General features: G+C 37.3%; 1 protein-coding gene and 1 pseudogene across 5 annotated transcripts in view; both read left to right on the top strand.

Moving 5' to 3' along the window:
* Positions 1–20,478, top strand: part of DLG2 (discs large MAGUK scaffold protein 2) — a 2,194,174-nt gene that overhangs the window by 151,376 nt on the left and 2,022,320 nt on the right. The gene's annotated exons all lie outside the window — the stretch shown is intronic.
* LOC134737017 (ATP-dependent RNA helicase A-like) lies at positions 3,680–12,987 on the top strand (annotated as a pseudogene).

Below are 20,478 nucleotides of genomic sequence, written 5' to 3'. Positions count from 1 at the left end.
GTGAAGTAAATACAGTTTCAGGCTTGTTCTATTTTTTTGGTAAATTAGTCTTCTGACTATTCCATAAATAGCTTCTTTATCAATAATGATCTTTGTATTGAAGTCTATTTTGGTTTTTAACAATTTAACTATTTTGGTTAATTTTTTTATTTCATCATTTTCACACTTTTACTGCCAGTATTTCTTCATTGTTATACTTTAGGTACATCTGTTGTAAGAACCATAGAGTTGGAGTTTTTTAATTCAACATGACTCTATATTTTGAGTAATTGTTTATTCTTTTTATATTTATAGAGCCTACTGATATACTTGGAATTATTTCTATCGTCTTTTTTTGCGGTTTTTATTTACTATACGTATTTTCCTATACTTCCTTTTGTTTCCTTTCTTGCTTTGTATCAGATTGATCAAATTTTCTTTATTCTTTCTTCCTTTTACTGGTTTGAAAGATGTGACTTCTACTTCTGTTCTTTGCTACCTTTTCATTTTTAACATGCATATTTGACTCAATAAATTCTAAATTTAACCAATATTTATGTTTTTTTTTTCTACAAGTCTACCTCTAGGGAATATACCTTCTTTCTGAACTGTAGAATATTTTATCTTTTTAATTTATTCTATTTTTCTATACATTGTATAATATTTTATTTTCACCTTAATTTTTAAACCTTTTAAAAGTGGTCATTATGTTAAAAATTTACATTTATGGTCAATACTTTTTCAGATATACTCATGTTTGCTAATTTATGTCTTCACTCTGGTCTCTTCATGTTCAATGTTTTTCTTCATTAAATTTTTTAAAAAATATAGTTCTTTTGAACATATATGCTAATGATAAACATTGCTCTTGCTTGTTTAAAACTGTTTGAAGCTGTTTTTAGTTCCTTCTGCTTTTGAATAATTATTTAACTGGGCAAAAAGTCCAGAATTGATTATTATTTTCCATCATTTTGACACAGGATTTTTGGGGGGCTGTTTTGCCAGCTGGGGACCTTGTGGCCAATGGTGCCTCTGCTCAAGTTTCACTCAGGATGACTGAGCTAGCTCTGCCCACTGAAGGCAGCAGGCTGTGCTTGGCTTTTGCTACTGGCCTAGATCTCAGGCCCACCAAGGGCAAGCCAGGTGTGCTGGCGACTGCTACAGGGCAGGTGGCTCCAGGCACCAGCTCTGTGTGAGGCTGCAGCTAGATCAGACGTACTGCAAGTGGCTTCCATCTTAGGTGCCTGTGTCTAGAGAAGGGGAAAGCAGTGGTGCCCCCAAAACTTGGAGATGACAGGAGCCACAGAACCCCAAAGGCAGTGTTACAGCACGTCACAGCTCTGGCCTGGGGAGCCCTGAGGTCTGGGCTCCCAGAAGGGTTGCAACTCTTCTCTTCTTGCTGCCAGCAGCACAGTGAATTGGCAGAAGGGGTGGGTTTCAGTTAGTTTGTGTTACAGCTCATTCAGTCCCTTCGCCCTGTTCTGGGCTGTGGCTTCTGGGCTGGCCTGGCACCCTGTTTCCTGTTGTATGGGGTGGCTGTCTGGTGCTGGTGGAGTACACGGGGGCTACTCTGTTACAGCAGCTCTTTTGGCACCTGCCTTTTGGCGGGTCTCAGATTCTTGTCCCACATTTAAGAATGAGGTTACATGGATAACCAAAGAGTGAGCAAGGCGGGAAAAATTTTTTTGAGCTACAGAACAGCTCTTGGCTGGGTGTGGTGGCCCACGCCTGTAATCCCAGCACTTTAGGAGGCCAAGGTGGGGGGATCACGAGGTCAAGAGATCAAGACCATCCTGGCCAACATGGTGGAACCCTGTCACTACTAAAAATACACAAATTAGCTGGGCATGGTGGTGTGCCTGTAGTCCCAGCTACTTGGGAGACGGAGGCAGGAGAATCACTTGAACCTGGGTGGTGGAGATGTGGAGATTGCAGTGAGCTGAGATCATGCCACTGCACTCCAGTCTGGCGACAGAGTGAGACTCTGTCTCAAAAAAAAAAAAAAAAAGAACAGCTCTCAGTTGAGAGGACCTGAAGGTGGGTATTCCCAGCATGTGGCTGAGTCTGAGGTTTTTATGAGCTCAGAATGGGGAGTGTGTGCCGATTGGCCCATGGGCGGCACTGGAAAAAGCACCACTTGATTGGCTAAAAGGCATCAAGGAAATTCCCTGGTCAGGGACTTCACCCAGACTGGCAGGTTGGTTTTCAGGCTTTAATTTGTCTTTGGTTTGAAGCTCGGGTTTCACCAGGGACCCACCCTTGTCTGCCTAGGAATTTGTCTGCCTCCTGCTGTGATCAATTTTGTAGATATTAATCTGTTATTATCTAAAAGTCACATTATAGTTCATTGTGGGTACTTTTTTTAAATCTAAGGTTGCTTATATAATTCTTTGTCATTGGTGTCTAGGATTTGTCTATTTTTAATTTGGTGTGCTAGTCAACATGAAAAAAATCATGTCTTTTTATCAGTTATTGAAAATTTTCTTCCTTTAGCTCATCGATTATTGCTTCTCTCATATTGTTGCTATTTGCTTTCTGGGACTGCTCTTACAAGTATGTTGTGCTTGATCATTCTCACTTCTGTATCTCTTTACCTTCCTTTAGGCTTTTTTATCTCTATCTCTTTGTATTGTATTCTGCATGAGAATCTTATACTAGTTGTTTCTCTTTAGTGTTGTCTAAACAGCTTTCAAACTTAAGCCATTGAGTCTATTAATTTCAAATCAAGAATTTATCTTTGATTCTCTTTAAATTTGTCTATTTTTCCTTCATGCTGTCTTGTTCCTTACGTGTTTTATGCCTCCTTTTATCTTTTAAAAACATTTAAATACCACCATTTTATAGTCCTTTTCAGATTGTTCCCTTTTTTCAAGTTCCTGGGCTGCTCATCCTTCCATTTGATAGGTCTGCTATTTTTCATGGGGGATTATTTTCTTGTGTGTTTTGTGAGTTTAGATTTTAAAATAAGTCTAAAAAATCTATGTTTATATATGTTAACTTGAATATAAACATGAAGTTTCTGAAGCAGAGATCAAAGGTATTATTTCTTACATCAATAACTGCATTGGTTCTTTTTGCCCAATTTTTTCATCCTCTGTGACAATATGATGAGAGTCTAAGTCACTCTACGTGTACCAGGATCTGTACTGCAGAAAAGGAACTCTGATATTATGATTCTGGCAATTTATATAGGATAATTTAAACATCTGCCATCCTGCCCATCTCAGAGTGAGAGAAACCTAATCTTTCAAATGTAAATAAGAAAGGGAAGCGAAAAGAAGGAGTCCTGGGTTCTTACACGTTGGAATGTAAGTGTTTCTAGGCAGAAGATAAGACAGTTGCCTCTGGATTTACAATGCCTGAATGTCTCTGTGTCTCATCCTCCTTTGAAGTGTAAACATCCAGGAAGGTATATCTCTAAAAAGTCCTCTCACTGTCTATTCTGTCATCATTTAACTTCCAAGTCTTGGCCTCTAACTTAGCTTCTGGTAAAATTTGCTCAGAAAGCCAGAACCATCTAGTAACATGAAAATATACTTTTTTATTTTTGGTTGAGATAGAGTCTCACTCTGTCACCCAGGCTGGAGTGCTGTGGCATGATTTTGGCTCACTGCAACTTCTGTCTCCTAGGTTCAAGTGATTCTCATGCCTCAGCCTCAGCCTCAGCCCCCTGAGTAGCTGGGGAATGCAACACCATGCCTGGCTAACTTTTATATTTTTAGTGGAGATGGGGTTTCACCATGTTGGCCAGGCTGGTCTCGAACTCCTGATCTCAAGTGATCCACCTGCCTTGGCCACCCAAAGTGCTGGGATTACAGGCATGAGCCACAACACCTGGCCAAAAATATTAATTTACTCACTATAATATCTTCAGTGGAACTCTTCTCCTTCTCACCCCTACCCCAACTGTGCAAATTCCATGTGGCCTAGCTCATAAAAATTTTCATCCAAAATGATTTTGCTTTGGCTTCTTCTGAGTGTCCTAGTGATATCAATGGGCCAGGGTTTTTTTTTTTTTTTCCATGTTAAATGATTGGAGGGATTTTTATTAAAAAAAAAACAAAACAGGTAGATTAATTTGGTTTTCCTGCCTTTGTGATTTTTCACCAAAGTTACTTCTTTTGCTTTACATTGTTGGTATCCAGGGAGAAAATATTCTAGGCAGAAGGAACAGCAAATTGCAAAACTTGGTGAGATTATCAGAGGAACAGTGTGGATGGATGGGAGTGAGTGATGGGGATAATAGTAAGAATGAAGAGGAAGTAGAAAGTTAGGCAGATCTTGTAGAGCCTTGTAGGCTAAAGTAAGGGCTTTGGAATTTACTCAGAGTGAAATGGGAAACTACTGGAGGCCTTGGAATAGAGGAAGGGCATTATTTGAGTTTTGATTTAGGTGGGTCATATTTACTGCTTGTGTTAAGTTATTTAGATGGATAGCTGGTAGGATCATCATATTCAATACTGATTCCCTTCAACTGGCCTCCTAGACAAGAAATTGGCTTCTTTTAGAGCTCCTTGGAAAACCAAATACTTAAGGCAATCAATTCTGACAGGATGCTGAAATGGTGAAGTAGGTCACTGGTCTGTCACATCATAAATAAGAACTACAAACCTTGTATGCGAATCTACTGACCACAGCAGGTGAAAGGCTGTTGTTCCTTTAACTGAAGAATGCCAACGTGGTGGAAGAGGATTGAAGATCAATTTTGGCCATGACACAATTACTACAGTTGTATACCTCTGTGATCATACTAGAGTACAGTTTGGTGCTTCCCTCATTAGGCAGCTTAAAAGCCCTACAATCCAATGGCTGGAGTTTGATGTTCAGTCCCATTAGATCCTTGTCTGTTATTTCAGAATTCACTGGGCAAAGGTGAACTTACACATATGCTACTATTTGTTTTGCTATGCAGTTCTCTCTGTAGCAGAAAGTCTGATATCTGATTGATTTTATTTGCATGACAAGGGGCCAGAGTTGGAATGAGTAGGAGCAAGGAGACCAATAAAGTGGCTCTTGAAATCACTCAAGTGAGACATGATAGCTCTTTTGACCAAGGTGGTAAAGGTGGTAAGAAGCAGTCATATTTGAGCTATATTTAGAATGAGGAGCTGATAGGACTTGCTGATGGATTGGATATGAGAGAAATAGAGCAGTGATAATAATTTCATGGTTCTTGACTTGCCTGATTGGAAGAATCTAGGTTCCATTTATTGAGGTAAAAGAGTATGTGTACTCAATAAACATATATTGAATGGAGTAATAAAGGAAAGAGTGAAACCACCTTTGTAAGATTATGACAGAAATCTGACAGGCAGGGAACAGTGGCTCATGCTTGTAATCCCAGCACTTGGGGAGGCCAAGGCAGAAGGATTGCTTGAGACCAGAAGTTGAAGACCAACTTAGGCAATGTGGTGAGACTCCATCTCTATAAATATTAAAAAAAAATTAGACATCTACAGAACTCTCCACCCCAAATCAACAGAATGTACATTCTTTTCAGCACCGTACCACACCTATTCCAAAATTGACCACCTAGTTGGAAGTAAAGCACTCCTCAGCAAATGTAAAAGAATAGAAATTATAACAACAAGCGGAGCCAGCAGAACAACTGCCTCACCTCCTGGCTGAATTTTCCCAGTAGCAGTGGCTTTACATTTTTCTGAGGTAGAGCTCCTGAAGTCAACCAAAAGCCCCTTTGCTACTGCCACTGCAGTGGTAGTGACCTTGCTGTCCTTGAATTGGAGAAGGAACAAAGACTCTGAGTGCTTTAACCACACCTCCGGCAAGCTGCTGTTGCCCTAGGGAGAAGAGGCCAGTCTGTCTCCCTGTTACCTGTCCCTGACACTCTCTCATCACCAGGTGGGCTGCCCTAGCTTGAGCCTAAAGCACAGGTGCCCCATCCAGGGCCAATTGCACTGGTTAATAATGGCTCCACATCTCTCTGGGTTGGAACCCCAAGAGACAAGTGAATGGCTCTCTGCCATAACCACTGCTAAGGTCCCTTCCCCTTCTGCCCAAGAGTCCCAAGCCAAGATTTGCAGTCAGCACTCAAGTGGGAGAGGAACCTGTAATTTCAGAGCACTGAGAAGTAGCATGGGTGCAATCATGAGGAAATACAGAGGAGCCACACTGTTGATTAAGTGACTACCTACAGGCCACTATGTGTAAGTGCCACCTACTGAGTCACAGCCCAAAATTCAACACGAAAAATACTTTACTAATATTTGAAACCAAGAAAAAGAGTTCAACTACAAATAAAGACCTTGCACAAAACCTCAGCCCTCTGAAAACACCCAGAAAAGAAGTATACTAACTGTACTGAAACTACACTTCAGTTAACACAACACAAGCCAACACAGATGAAAAAGAACCAGTGCGAGAACTCTGGCAACTCAAAAAGCCAGTGTCTCCAAACGGCCTCACTAGTTCCCTAGCAAGTATTCTTAATCAGACTGAAATGGCTGAAATGACAGAAATAGAATTCAGAATATGGATAGCAATGAAGATCATTGAGACTGAAAACAATGTCAAAGTCCAGTGTGAGAAAGCTAAGGATCATTAAAAAAATACAGAGGCTGATATATAAAAATGGCCTTTATAAGGAATAATGAAACAGATTTGATAGAGCTGAAAAACACACTGAAAGAATTTTGTAATGCAATCACAAGTGTTAACAGCAGAATAGGCCAATCTGAGGAAAAAATGTGAAAGCTTAGAGACTGGCTTTTTGAAATAATTGTCAGACAAAAATGAAGAAAAAAGAATATAAAAGAATGAACAAAACCTCCAAGAAATATGGGATGATGTAAAGAAACCAAATCTATGACTCACTGGTGTCCCTGAAAGAGATGGAGAGAAAGCAAGCAACTTGGAAAACATATTTTAGAATATCCCTATGAAAGCTTCCCCAATCTCACTAAAGGTGTCAACATTCAAGTTCAGGAAATGCAGAGACCTTCAGCAAGATACTAAATAAGACCATCCCCAAGATACATAATCATCAGATTCTTCAACATTGAAATGAAAGAAAAAATGTTAAAGGCAGCTAGAGGGAAGGGACAGTTCATCTAGAAAGGAAATCCCATCAGGTCAACAGTGGACCTTTCAGCAGGAACCCTACAAGCCAGAGGAGATTAAGGGCCTATATTAAGCATTCTTAAGGAAAATAATTTTCAACTCAGAATTTTATATCCAGGCCAACTAAGCTTCATAAATAAGAGAGAAATAAAATCCCTTTCAGACAAGCTAATGAGGGAATTCATTACCACCAGACTTGCTGCTTTACAATAGGTCCTGAAAGGAGTGCTAAATATGGAAAAGAAAGACCATTACCAGCCACTACAAAAACATACTTAAGCATATAGACCAGTGACACTATAAAGCAACAACACAAGCAAGTCTGCATAATAACCAGCTAACAATATGATGGCAGGATCAAATCGGCATATATCAATATTAGTCTTGAGTATGAATGGGCTAAATGCTCCCAGTTAAAAGGCACAGAGTGGCAAGCTGGATAAAGAAGCAAGACCTAATGGTATGCTGTCTTCAAGAGACCTATCTCACATGCAGCAACATTCATAGGCCCAAAACAAAGGGATGGACAAAAACCTACCAAGCAAATGGAAAGCTGGAAAAAGCAGGGGTTGCTGTCCTAATTTCAGACAAAATAGAATTTAACCCAACAAAGATAAAAAAAAAAGACAAAGAAGGGCATTACATAATGTAAAAGTTTTAATTCAACTAGAAGACTTAAGTATCCTAAATATATATGTACCTAACACAGGAGTGCCTGGATTCATAAAGCAATTTCTCAGAGACCTAGATTCCCACACAATTAGAGTATGGGACTTCAACACCCCACTGACAGTATTAGACAGGTCATTGAGGCAAAAAATTAACAGATATTCAGGACCTGAACTCAACACTTAACCAAATGGGCCTAATAAAACCTTGCAGTACTCTCTGTTCAAAAACATTCTTCTCATCACCATATGGCACAACTCTAAAGTTATAATCCTTGGCAAATTCAAAACAATTGATATCATACCAACCACACTTTCAGATCACAGTACAATAAAATAGAAACCAATACCAAGAAAATTGCTCAAAACCATAAAATTACATGGAAATGAAACAACCTACTCTTGAATGATTTTTGGATAAATAGAGAAACTATGGTAGAAATCAAGAAATTCTTTGACCAAATGAAAACAAAGACAGAACATACAAGAATCTCTGGGACACAGCTAAGGCAATGTTAAGAGGGAAGTTTATAGCACTAAATGCCCACATCGAAAAGTTTGAAAGATCTAAAATTAACAACGTAACATCACACCTTGAGAAACTAGAGACACAAGAGCAAACCAATCTCAAAGCTAGCAGAAGACAAGAAATAACCAAATTTAGAGCTGAACTGAAGGAATTTGAGATGTGAAAACACCATACAAAAGATCAATAAATCCAGGAGTTTGTTTTTTGAAAGAATAAATAAGATAGATAGACTGCTAGCTAGACTAATAAAGAAGAAAATATAGAAAATCCAAATAAACACAATCAGAAATGACAAAGGGGACATTACCACCAACCCCACAGAAATACAAATAACCATCAGAATTACTATGAAGTCCTCTATGCACACAAACTGGAAAACCTAGAAGAAATGGATAAATTCCTGGACACATACAACCTCCCAAGAGTGAACCAGGAATCCCTGAACAGACTAATAGTGAATTCCAAAACTGAATCAGTAATAAAAAGCCTACCAACCAAAAAAAAGCCCAGGACCAGACAGATTCACAGTTGAATTCAACTAGTTGTATAAAGAAGAGCTAGTATCACTCCTACTGAAACTAATCCTAAAAATTGAGGAGCAGGGGCTCCTCTGTATCTTATTCTATGAGACCAGTATCATCCTGATACCAAAACCTGGCAAAGACAAAATAAAAAGGTCAACATCTTGATGAAAATAGATGCAAAAATCCTCAACAAAATAGTAGCAAGCTGAACTCAGCAGCACATCAATAATCTAATCCACCATAACCAAGCAGGCTTCATCCCTGGGATGCAAGCTTGGCTCAACATATGCAAATCAATAAGACTCAACACATAAACAGAACTAAAAACAAAAACCACATGATTATCTCAATAGATGCAAAAAAGCTTTCAATAAAATTTACCATCCCTTTATGTAAAAACCCTCAAGAAACTAGGCACTGAAGGAACATACTTCAAAATAATAAGAGCCATCTGTGATAAACCCACAGCCTACATCATACTGAATAGGCAAAAGCTGGAAGTGGTCCCCTTGATAACCAGAATGAGACCAGTATACCCTCTCTCACCACTCTTATTCAGCATAGTACTGGTAGTCCTGGCCCAAGAAGTCAGGCAAGAGAAAGAAATAAAAGGCATCCGAATAGCAAAAGAGGAAGTCAAACTATCCCTGCTTGCAGATGACATGATTTGATATCTAGCAAACACTATAGTCTCTGCCTAAAAGCTTCTCGATCTGATAAACAACTTCAGCAAAGTTTTGGGATACAAAATCAATGTACAAAAGTTAGTAGCATTCCTATATACAAACAACATCTAAGTGGAGAGCCAAATCAGGAACACAATCCCATTTACAATTGCCAGAAAAAGAATAAAATACCTAGGAATGTAGCTAACTAGGGAGGTGTAAAATCTCTGCAATGGCAATTACAAAACACTACTCCAAGAAATCAGAGATGACATACACAAATGGAAAAACATTCCATGCTCATGGATAGGGGGAAGCATTATAAAATTGACCATATTGCCCAGAGTAATTTACAGATTCAATGCTATTCCTATCAAACTATCAATGATATTCTTCACAGAATTAGAAAGAAACTATTCTAAAATTTACGTAGAGCCAAAAAAGAATCCAAACACCCCAAACAATTATAAGCAAAAAGAACAAAGCTGGAGGTATCATGTTACCTGACTTCAAACTATACTACAAGGCTGTAATAATGAAAACACTGATAGAAAAACAGACACATAGACCAACGAAACAGAATCGAAGCCCAGAAGTAAAACTGCACACCTAAAACTATCTGATCTTCCTCAAAACTAACAAAAACAAACAATGGGGAAAGGACTTCCTATTCAATAAATAGTGGTGGGATAACTGGCTAGCAATATTCAGAAGATTGAAACTGGCCCCCTTTCTTACACTATATACAAAAATCAACTAAAGATGGATTAAAGACTTAAATGTAAAACCTAAAACTATAAAAACTCTGGAAGAAAACCTAGGAAATACCATTCTGGACATAGGACCTGGCAAAGATTTCATGACAATGATGCCAAAAGCAATTGCAACAAAAATAATAATTGATAAATTGGATCTAATTAAACTAAACAGCTTTTGCACAGCATGAGAAACTATAATATCAATAAAGATACAACCTACAGAATGGAAGAAAATATTTGTAAACTATGTATCTGACAAAGATGCAATATGCAAAATCAATTCAGAATGTAATCAAATTTACAAGCAAAACCAAACAATACTATTAAAAAGTGGGCAAAGGACATACATGTCAAAAGACATACATGTGGTCAACAAGAATATGAAGAAATGCTCAACATCACTAATTATTAGAGAAATGCAAATCAAAACCACAATGAGATACCATCTCATACCAGTCAGACTGGCCATTATTAAAAGTCAAAAAATAACAGATGATGGTGAGGTTGAGGAGAAAGGAGAATGCTTATACACTACTGGTGGGAGTATAAATTAGTTCAGTCATTGTAGAAAGCAGTGTGATGATTTCTCAAAGAACTTAAAAACAGAATTACCATTTGACCCGGCAATCTCATTACTGGGTATATACCCTAAGTAATAGAAATCATTATACCATAAAGACACATGCATATATATGTTTATTGCAGCGCTATTCACAATAGCAAGGACATGAAATCAACCCAAATGTTCATCAATGGTATACTAGATAAAGAAAATGTGGTACATATATGCCATGGAGTACTATGCAACCATAAAAAAGAATGAGATCATTCCCTTTGCAGCAACATGGTTGGAGCTAGAGACCATTATCCTGGGAACAGAAAACCAAATACCATATGTTCTTACTTACAAGTCAGAGTGAAGCAATGAAAACACATGGACACAAAAGGGAACAACAGACATCAGGGCCTGCTTAAGGGGGAGGGTGGGAGGAAGGAGAACATAAAAAAATACCTATTGGGTACTATGCTTACCTGGGTGACCAAATAATCTGTACACCAAACCGCTGTGACACACTTTACCTATACAACAATTCTGTGCAAGTACCCCTAAGCCCAAATAAAATAAAAAAGACAAAAGTGAGGGGTGATTATGTTGAGTATGAAACTCTTGTGTCTGGGAGAAATTGGCTAATTTCTGGCCAGTCCAAGGACATCCACCTTTGGATCCTGTGATTTAGGCAGAACACACTCTTAGAGAGCTTGATGCATTAGATGGCAATGATAAGTTTAATTCTCTAGGATGGGTCCTGACTAAACTCTCCATTGAGCCTCATCTTGGCAAAATGATGATAATGGGGTGTATTTTCTATGAGAGAGATCCTGTCTATACCATCTCTGCTGCTACCCGTTTTCATTAATGAAGGAAAGTGGGATATATCCACTGCAATTTTGCTGGAAACCCATTTTCTGATTATGCTTTTATCAGTATTATAATCCTGGAATGATTCTAGAACGGGTAGAGAAGAAGCTAAGATACAATTTTGTGAGCACAAAAGACTCAATAGGGCCACACTAAGAATGGCTTATGAATACAAAGTTTAGCTCAAAGAGATTCATATTAATTCTGGATTTCCAGGTGATTATTGACACAAGTATTTACTAACACTGGACCAGATAATAATTTGGATGTTGTTATCTCCCTCTTGGCCTTTGGTGTGTACCCAAATGATGCTATCAGAAGGAAAAGAGAAATATTCTCACCATGAAGGGCATAATGCACTTATCCACAAATTGTCTGTTAATTGTTTTTTTAGTAGCAAGACATGAAGTGCTCCTCTCTTTTCTTTGTTTTTGGTGAAAAGCAGGGGGTGACTAAGGCCATGCCTTTAGCAAAGATGGCTCGGGTTCAAATACTGTCTTTGATACTTGAATCTGAGCCATCTTTGCTAAAGGCATGACCTTAGTCACCTCCCTGAAGTTGCTTCTCTTTGCCTTCAAGAAAGTATAATGTGATAGGCAGATTGTTCTTGTAGATGACTGAATTAAACTGCAAATATCCCATGAAGCTTCTGCCTGCATTACTGCTTTCCAGGAAATCTTGGAGTCTCTGGTTGTTGAAGTAACAAACAACCTGATATCTTCAGCCAGTTGGACCCTTTTAATTAATATATGCTGAACATGATCCTCCAAATCTCTAGGCCCTTAGCTCCTGTTATCAATCTTGTGATTGGCAATACACAGTATGGAGATGGTCCACATCCTTCCAAGATGGCCTCATATGACGATGGAAGTAGGTATAGAAAGGTACATTCTGGTTATGGTGTTGGAGGCTATGGCAGTGGCTACAGCAATGGAGGCTATAGTAGTGAAGGCTATGGTGGCACTACTCCACCCTATCAGGAGGGATATGGTGGAGATGGTGGTGGAGACTATAGAGGACATAACTGAGGTGGCTATAGTGGTAGCTCTGCTGGAGACTACAGAAGGTCTAGTGGAGGCTACAGAGGATCTGGGGGATGCCAGTGAGGATATGGAAGGGGGAGCTATGGAAATGGCTGCTTTGGACAAGGAAAAGGAAGTGGTGGCCATTAAAGCTTGGTTATGTCAGTGCCTGTGCATAGACAGTTAAAAAAAAAAAAACTACCTGTTTTTTCCAAAGTGTTTATTTTTCACCAAAAACTAAACCCATTTTCCACACATTCTATAGTTTATCGTAGTTTAAGGAAACCAAGCATATAGATGCATTAGTGATTTTATTTATATTATGTAAAATATAATCTATTATAAAAATACCACAGTTCATATTTTTTCTTTAAAGAGTAAAGATTTGCTTTTAAAGTTTATTTGATATTTTCTTGGCTTTCATTTAATACATTAGAAAATACAGTATTATATTGAATTAAAAAAAGAAATTTCAGTTATTCAACATGCAAAAGCCTGGAGTGAATTTATAGACTATAAAAGGAATTAAGACCAGCTAGTCTTAATTTCCGTGACAGAGCAATATAAAAATAAACAAAATTAAAAATGGGCAGGGCATGCTGGCTCACCTGTAATCATAGCATTTTGGGAGGCTGAAGCAGGAGGATTGCTTGAGGCCAAGAGTTCAAGACCAGCCTTGGCAACATAGCGAGACCCTGCTGCATTAAAAGAATGTATTGGGGATTTACTGTGGGCTAAGTACTGTGCTAGGTACTATATACAAATTATCTAAATTATCTAATTTAATTATCACAATAATTCTGAGTTAGGTATTTTTACTATCTTTATTTAATAAATGTGGAAATTTGAGTCTGAGAAGAGTTAAGAAACTTATGAGAAGTTACATATATAAACAAAGCTTGGAGGTATTGTGAGTTCAGTTCCAGACCACTGCAAGAGAGTGAATATTACAATAAAGCAAGTCACAATTTTTTTGGTTTAGAGAGCGGCATGAGCCTGTTTAATATTTTCAAATCACTATAGGTATTGTGTATTGGGGGTGGAGGGTGGTGGTTACTGAGTAGACAGTGAAATCAGTTACATCTGTTGCAATATTGTGGGTAAGAAATGTTGGTGACTTGGTCTGCTGTTGGAGATGGAGAGAAGTGGGTAGATTTAAGATATGTATTTTTAGATGGTATTTATGGAATTTGGTAATGGTTTGGTTGTGAGTTAGTGGCAGAGAAGTTGAAGAAGTTATCAAGGCTAGCCACTAGACTTTTGACAATAATAAGTAGGTTGATGGATGTATCATTTGCAGATATGGGTTAGATTAGAAGATGAAGTTTGAGATCCCTGTGCGAGGTACAGGCAGATATGTTATGTAGGTAGTTAGAGATATAGATTTGGAATTTAGAGGATAATTTTGGGTTGGTGATACACATTTAAGAGTTGTTGGCATGTGAATAATATAAAGCCATGGAAGTGGTCAAGATTTCCTAGGATGAGAATGTAGATTGAGGAGATGATTAGAAACAAGCTCTGAGTGGTTTCAATGTTTAGAAATATGGAGGAAGAGCAAGCAAAGGAGGCAGAAAACAGACATAATTCTCTGTTCCTATATGGGTAGGAGGAAACAAAAAGAATATAGAGTTATGGAAGCTGAGAAAAGAGAAGAAGGAAAGATAATTCAATTCCGCCGAAAACTTCTGAGAGGCCAAATAAATTGAGACTCATAGAAAATCATAGCTAAGTTTTATCTTTGTGCGAATAGTTTCAATGTAATGATGAGAGTAAAAGCCCCAGATTGGAGTTGGTTGAAGAGTGAACTGAGTTTCATTACCAGCAAAATTGCAGATAAAATGTCCTGAAAAAATCTCTAATATAAGATATTTACAAATACTTGATGGAGTAGCAACAATATTTTAAAATTCCTAAGTGAGCTCCCAAATTAAGTAAAGGAAGTCTGTGGGGGCCAAAAAAGAAGATGAGTTGGAAATAGAATTGTATGTCGTTGCTGATATCATAGCTATCTAGAGGGCATTTGCTAATCATGGTAATCCTGTTTTAATGACCAGGCAGTGGAGGAGAAAAAGCGTAGTATCTACACAGATGTGAAGATATCTCTGAGAACCCACATAAAGCCAGAAATTAACTCTATGATTAATGTGAGGGTAGAGGTGAAAAAAAATGTCTCCCTGTTAAATAAGGAAGATAAGCAAGGCAGCTTCGCAAGAAGGTATGTGTTAGCCTGGGCTCTCAGTAGAAAACAATAGAAATATCTGCTCTGAAAATTGATAACCACAAAGGCTGCCCTGATATCACTTTCAAGTTAAAATATATGTCTTTTTTTTTTTTTAAACGGAGTTTCACTCTTGTTGCCCAGGCTGGAGTGCAGTGGTGCGATCTTGGCTCACCGTGCAACCTCTGCCTCCTGGGTTCAAGCGATTCTCCTTTCTCAGCCTCCCAAGTAGCTGGGATTACAGGCATGCGCCCACGCCCAGCTAATTTTTTATTTTTAATAGAGACAGGGTTTCTCCATGTTGGTCAGGCTGGTCTCGAACTCCCGACCTCAGGTGATCCACCCACCTCAGCCTCGCAAAGTGCTGGGATTACAGGCGTGACCCACTGTGCCCAGTCAAAATTTACGTCATTTTTGTAGTCTGAGCAGTCTAGAGCTGAAAAAAAAAACAAAAACTTTAAGTAGTTCCAATTTGAAAGCACTCAGGTGATTGGCAGAAGCAAGTGCATATCGTCTTTCACTGAATGTAGCTTCAACCCAGGCTTCGTGGAGTTACCTAAAAACAGCTTTAATAAAACATGAATTGAGAATGAAAACTACAAAATACATGAGAAATAAATCACTATAAGTGAGACTTACCAGAAAATATCACTAAACACTTCATATAATGTTTACTATGTTTAAATAAAGCATGTACTCTCTAATATAAGAAAGGAATAAGATACAATTAAAAAGATAGGGCAGAATAGAAAATAAAAATTACAAGATAGAACTCCTAAGAATGAAAATTATAGTAACTGAAAAGTAGATGGTGTAAATGAAGATTATACAAAAGAAAATTATAAATTAATGAAATAAAGGATAGAGTTAAAGAAATTATCACAAAGAGATGAAAAACATGAAAGAGTGGTTAAAAGACATGGACGTTAGAATGACAAGAGCTGATATCACCCACTGGAGTTCCAGAAGAGGATACTAGAATTAATATGGCAGAAGGAATTTTTAAGTCCTGGATGAAAAATTTCCAGAATTGATGGAAGACATAATTCTCTGTTTCAGGAAACACAAAAATTCCAACCAAGGAAAATAAATAGAAAAAGGAAAGGAAAAAATTAATAAGCCAAGTATCCAATTTAAGATGTTAGAAAAAGGACAGAATAAATTCAATAAAATGGAAAAAAGGAAATAATAGAGAAGATACTGATCAAACAAACAAAACACAGCATAAAGAAGATCAATAATGACTGAGTTTTATTTGGTAAGATTAAGGTAAACAACTTCTGGCATGTTTGATTTAAAAGAGAGTGGAAGGAAGAGGAGGAGGGAGAGTGAGAGAGAAGCATAAATAAGCACAGTCAGAAATGAAGAATGGGAACTACTTTAAATTTAGTGTTTGATAGGCTCAAAGGAAAGGAAGGAGCAAGGCTATGTGTAAATGCTTTAGATGTGGATGTGGCAATGGACTTGTTTCCTTGGAAGCAATAAAGATAAGATAGATGTTGAATATTGGGTCCCCAAACACTTATCTGAAGGTATTTCCTGGATCCTAAATAGAGGCTACTTCTCTGTGTCAAAGTGACTTAGAACCTCCAGACAAGAGTGGGATATTTCATTTTTACTGAGAGAATTTCAGAAGCAAAGTCTCTGATTGTCTTTGATTTTATAGAACAAAGTTTTTCAGTAAGAAAGCAGTAGGCATTCAAAGAAAGGGGTTGTGATGATACTTTATAATGGCAGCATATCCTTGGGTGAAATAGTATTTCCTTTTAACTTTCCAGCCAGCTTTATCTGGGCCTATTATTCCAGCCTGATGAATGTCAGGGTAGATTTTTGGTGTCTGAATTTATTTTTACTTTCTCACCCCAAATCTTGTCTCGAGGTCTCTGCTCATTATTTGAATGCTCAAGGAGAATTGAAGAAATTCCAGAATACTGAATGTAGTGTTTTTAAAATGAATAGTTTCCAGGAACTGGTAAACTTAATGTTGTCTCTTAGCAATAGTCTAGTTTAGATTAGAAATTCATTGATATCATTTTCTGATAGGGCTTTTTAGATTGCTAAAGCAGGAAAATTATTCCTCATGAAAACATTGTAAGGTACTTTCAAGTATAAAAATCGCTTTAATTTGGATTATTTCATTTGAGTCAAACTATGAGTTTCCTAATTTTCATATTAGCAATAGAGGCTAAGAAATGCTAAATAACTTGCCCAGAATCAGCTAGCTGCTGAGATTTACCTGTCTGTAAGGTCAACGATCTGTCCATTGCTCTAAGCTGCCTCCAAGTTCAGAGAATTCCTGGAATTATTAGACTTTTGGGAAAACATTTTCAAAGAGATTGGTTAAGATCAGTTTGGGAAACAATTGCCTTTTCTGTCTATCTCATCCCCCTCAAATTTATTGATGTCCAAGTCTAATTTCAGTTAAAGTTCCAAAATAAAAATACTTATGGTTTCTTTGCTTTCTTGGGATTTAACCTTTTCATAATTTTTTTTTCAGAAATTTTAAGCTTCAAATTTTTACATTAATGTTTAGGGTAATGAGTGAGGGTACACAAATAAATCATGAAATATGTATTAGTTTTCTAGAGATGAAATAATAAATATCACAAATTCGATTGTTTAAACAGCAAAAATTTATTTTCTCACAATTCTGGAAGCTAATAGTCCAAGATCAAGGTGGTTGGCAATGGTTGGCAAGGTTGGTTTCTTTGGGACCTCTCTCCTTGGCTTGCAGATGGCTATCTTCCTCTTGTATTGTCATATGGTCTTCCTTCTTTATCTGTGTCCTAATCTCCTTTTCTTATAAAGTCACCAGCCATATTGGGTTAGGTCCCACCCTAATTACCTCATTTAACTTGATTTCCTCTTTAAAGACCCCATCTCTAAATATAGTCACATTCTGAAGTACTGGGAGTTAGAATTTCAACATATTAGTTTGGGTAGGGGGCAGGGGAGACACAATTCAGTCCATAACAAATGTGTTTTTCATCATAGTATTCTTGGAGTCTGTGAATGTTTCTAGAATTTAGTATTTGTTAAATAAAGAAGTGAAAGCTAGATTATCAGTATGGAAGAAGTTTAAAGACTTAAAGTGAAAATTGTAAGATTAGTTATACAACTAGTCAATTAAATGGCAGATTAGAACTTCTGTATTGGTCTTTAATTTATAATGGTTCTATTTATGATTTTTTGACTTTACAATGCAATATTTTCAACTTATGACCAATGCACACTGTGTTGCCTTTCTCTTTTTAAATAACATAAAATTGCCATGATTCATTAGACTAAAAGATTTTATTCAAATGGCAGAATGTGTTTATTGTCTTTGATATACAAAGCTTTTTCTTAGAAGTTTTTCATTTTAAAACAAATTTACATTCTAAATTTTAAAATATATATCAATATATAAACACACAGACACACACACGCACATATACTATATCCCTTCAAACTGGAGGTGTCACTGAATAATATTTCTTTTAAGGTAGCTCTAATTAGGACACAATGGAGATAGCATGGGCTTTAGAATGAGATGCATCTGTGGTTGTATTATTCACACTATATAATTTTAGTTATTTAAGCCATAATGAACCTATAAAATGTGAAAAATAGTATTTTATCTTAAAGAGTTGTAGCAAGGATTAAATAAGATGTTTATAAAGTGCCTAGAACATTTACCTGATTGATATTTACTAAACAAATGGAAGCTATTATTTTAAGTGATTATTAACAAATTTATTTTCATAAGAATTACAAAGCAGTATGTCTTTGTTATCTTATTACAAGAATTGTTATTTGAAAAAGAATATAAACAACATTTTATGGCCTTCATAGTAAAATCTAACTAATTTCTCTTAGAAATCTATAACAAAACCATTTCCTCCAATGGCAACAAATGGCACTGTTATTTCTTGTGCTAATTAATAGGGCTTATTCTAGATTTGATCTTTCAACATGATTAGATTGTACATTTTGTAGAGGCATGTTAAATCTATCAGACTTAAAATCTCTAATGAAGTTAAAAGACCTTTAAATGTTCTCAAACACTTTGTCCTTAATGTGTCTCACTTTGAAGCAGCTCAAAACACCATACCCACATTTTATTTTTCAGGTAGATTAATTTAGGGTCTGATGGTTTGTAAGGTAAAATTTGCTCTTTTACTTAAACAGGAAGGGATCTTTTAACAAACAAAGCCACAAGTTGTAAACGATGGGTCTTAGAGTCAGCAGACATATATGTGGCTTTGGGCAAGTTGTTTAATATCTCTGTGCTTAAAATTTCTCCATCTGTAGATTAGAGGCAGTGTACATACTATATAGAGTGATGTGAGAGTAATGGATGGAAAGCCTCCATGGTTTCCTCCATCAATGGTTTCGTCAATTCCAAAATTTTTATAGAGTGCCCACTGTGTTAGGTTCTAAAAAAGGAATTTTTGTGTTTAAAAGAAAAAATAAAAATTAAAACTGTATACCACTTTTAGGAATGTGTCTCTTTTTAAGTGAGGTGTGCCTGTTCTGATTAGTGCTTTCAATCTTTTTTTTTTGTTTGAGACGGAGTTTCACTCTTGTTGCCCAGGCTGGACAGGAGTGGTGCAACCTCGGCTCACTGCAACCTCCACCTCCCAGGTTCAGGCAATTCTCCTGCCTCAGCCTCCTGAGTAGCTGGGATTACAGGTGCAGGCCATGATGCACAGCTAATTTTTTGCGTTTTTCAGTAGAGACGGGGTTTCACCATGTTGACCAGGCTGGTCTCAAACTCCTGACCTCAGGTGATCCACCCACCTCGGCCTCCCAAAGTGCTGGGATTACAGGCGTGAGCCACCGTGCCCGGCCAGTGCTTTGAATCTTGAGAGTCCTATCAAAATGGGCTTTGTTGTGGCTCTTCTCCAGTGTTATGGCTTCTGGATTTGTCCAGGAGATGGGAGAGTCCCAACCCTCTCGAAAACATGTCTGGAGTCCATTTCTGCCTGTTTCCTTGTAATTGTTCTCCCCACCATCCAAAATCCTTTACCTTAAATCTTTTAAGTGCTCCTCTTTGCAGATAGTATTTGTCGTGATTTCAAGATACTGAATTCCTCAACAGCATATGCTATTTAATATCTACCAGGTACAGCATTTTTGGTAGAATTTGTAGATGTTGGTCTATCGTTGTTTTAGTAGACTTTTATTCCCCGGATTTATGTTGCTTTATCTGTTCTTTCTCTTATTTTATTTTTGGTTTTAATGTTTTAAATTCAACCTCTTAATCCTTTTTATTCTCATGGTTATATTTTATTTTTAACCTTGTAAACAAAGTTATAAATCTTCTCAGCAATGGTTCTGGCAAGTACAGTTTTGCTGAGAAAGGCAGTATACACTATTAGGTTGGTGCAAAAGTAATTGTGGCTTTTGCCATTAAAAGTGACTACAAGAACCACAATTACTTTTGCACCAACCTAACTTTCTAGTAAATGTATTAGAGGCATAGTTATGCAAAATCAAAGACAGAAGCCTGTAACAGGTAGCTGCTGCATTCCTTCCCACCAGCTGTCTCATGAACATAGACCAGAGATCTTTTGTTTACTGACCTAGCAGCCAGAAGAGATGGGTATAGCTCTTGTTGGGGACATGCTTGT

The sequence above is a fragment of the Symphalangus syndactylus genome, chromosome 6, assembly GCF_028878055.3.
Source record: "Symphalangus syndactylus isolate Jambi chromosome 6, NHGRI_mSymSyn1-v2.1_pri, whole genome shotgun sequence".
Taxonomy (NCBI): domain Eukaryota; kingdom Metazoa; phylum Chordata; class Mammalia; order Primates; family Hylobatidae; genus Symphalangus; species Symphalangus syndactylus.
The sequence above is the reverse complement of the archived record's forward strand: the minus strand, read 5'-3'. Positions and strand labels throughout refer to the sequence as shown.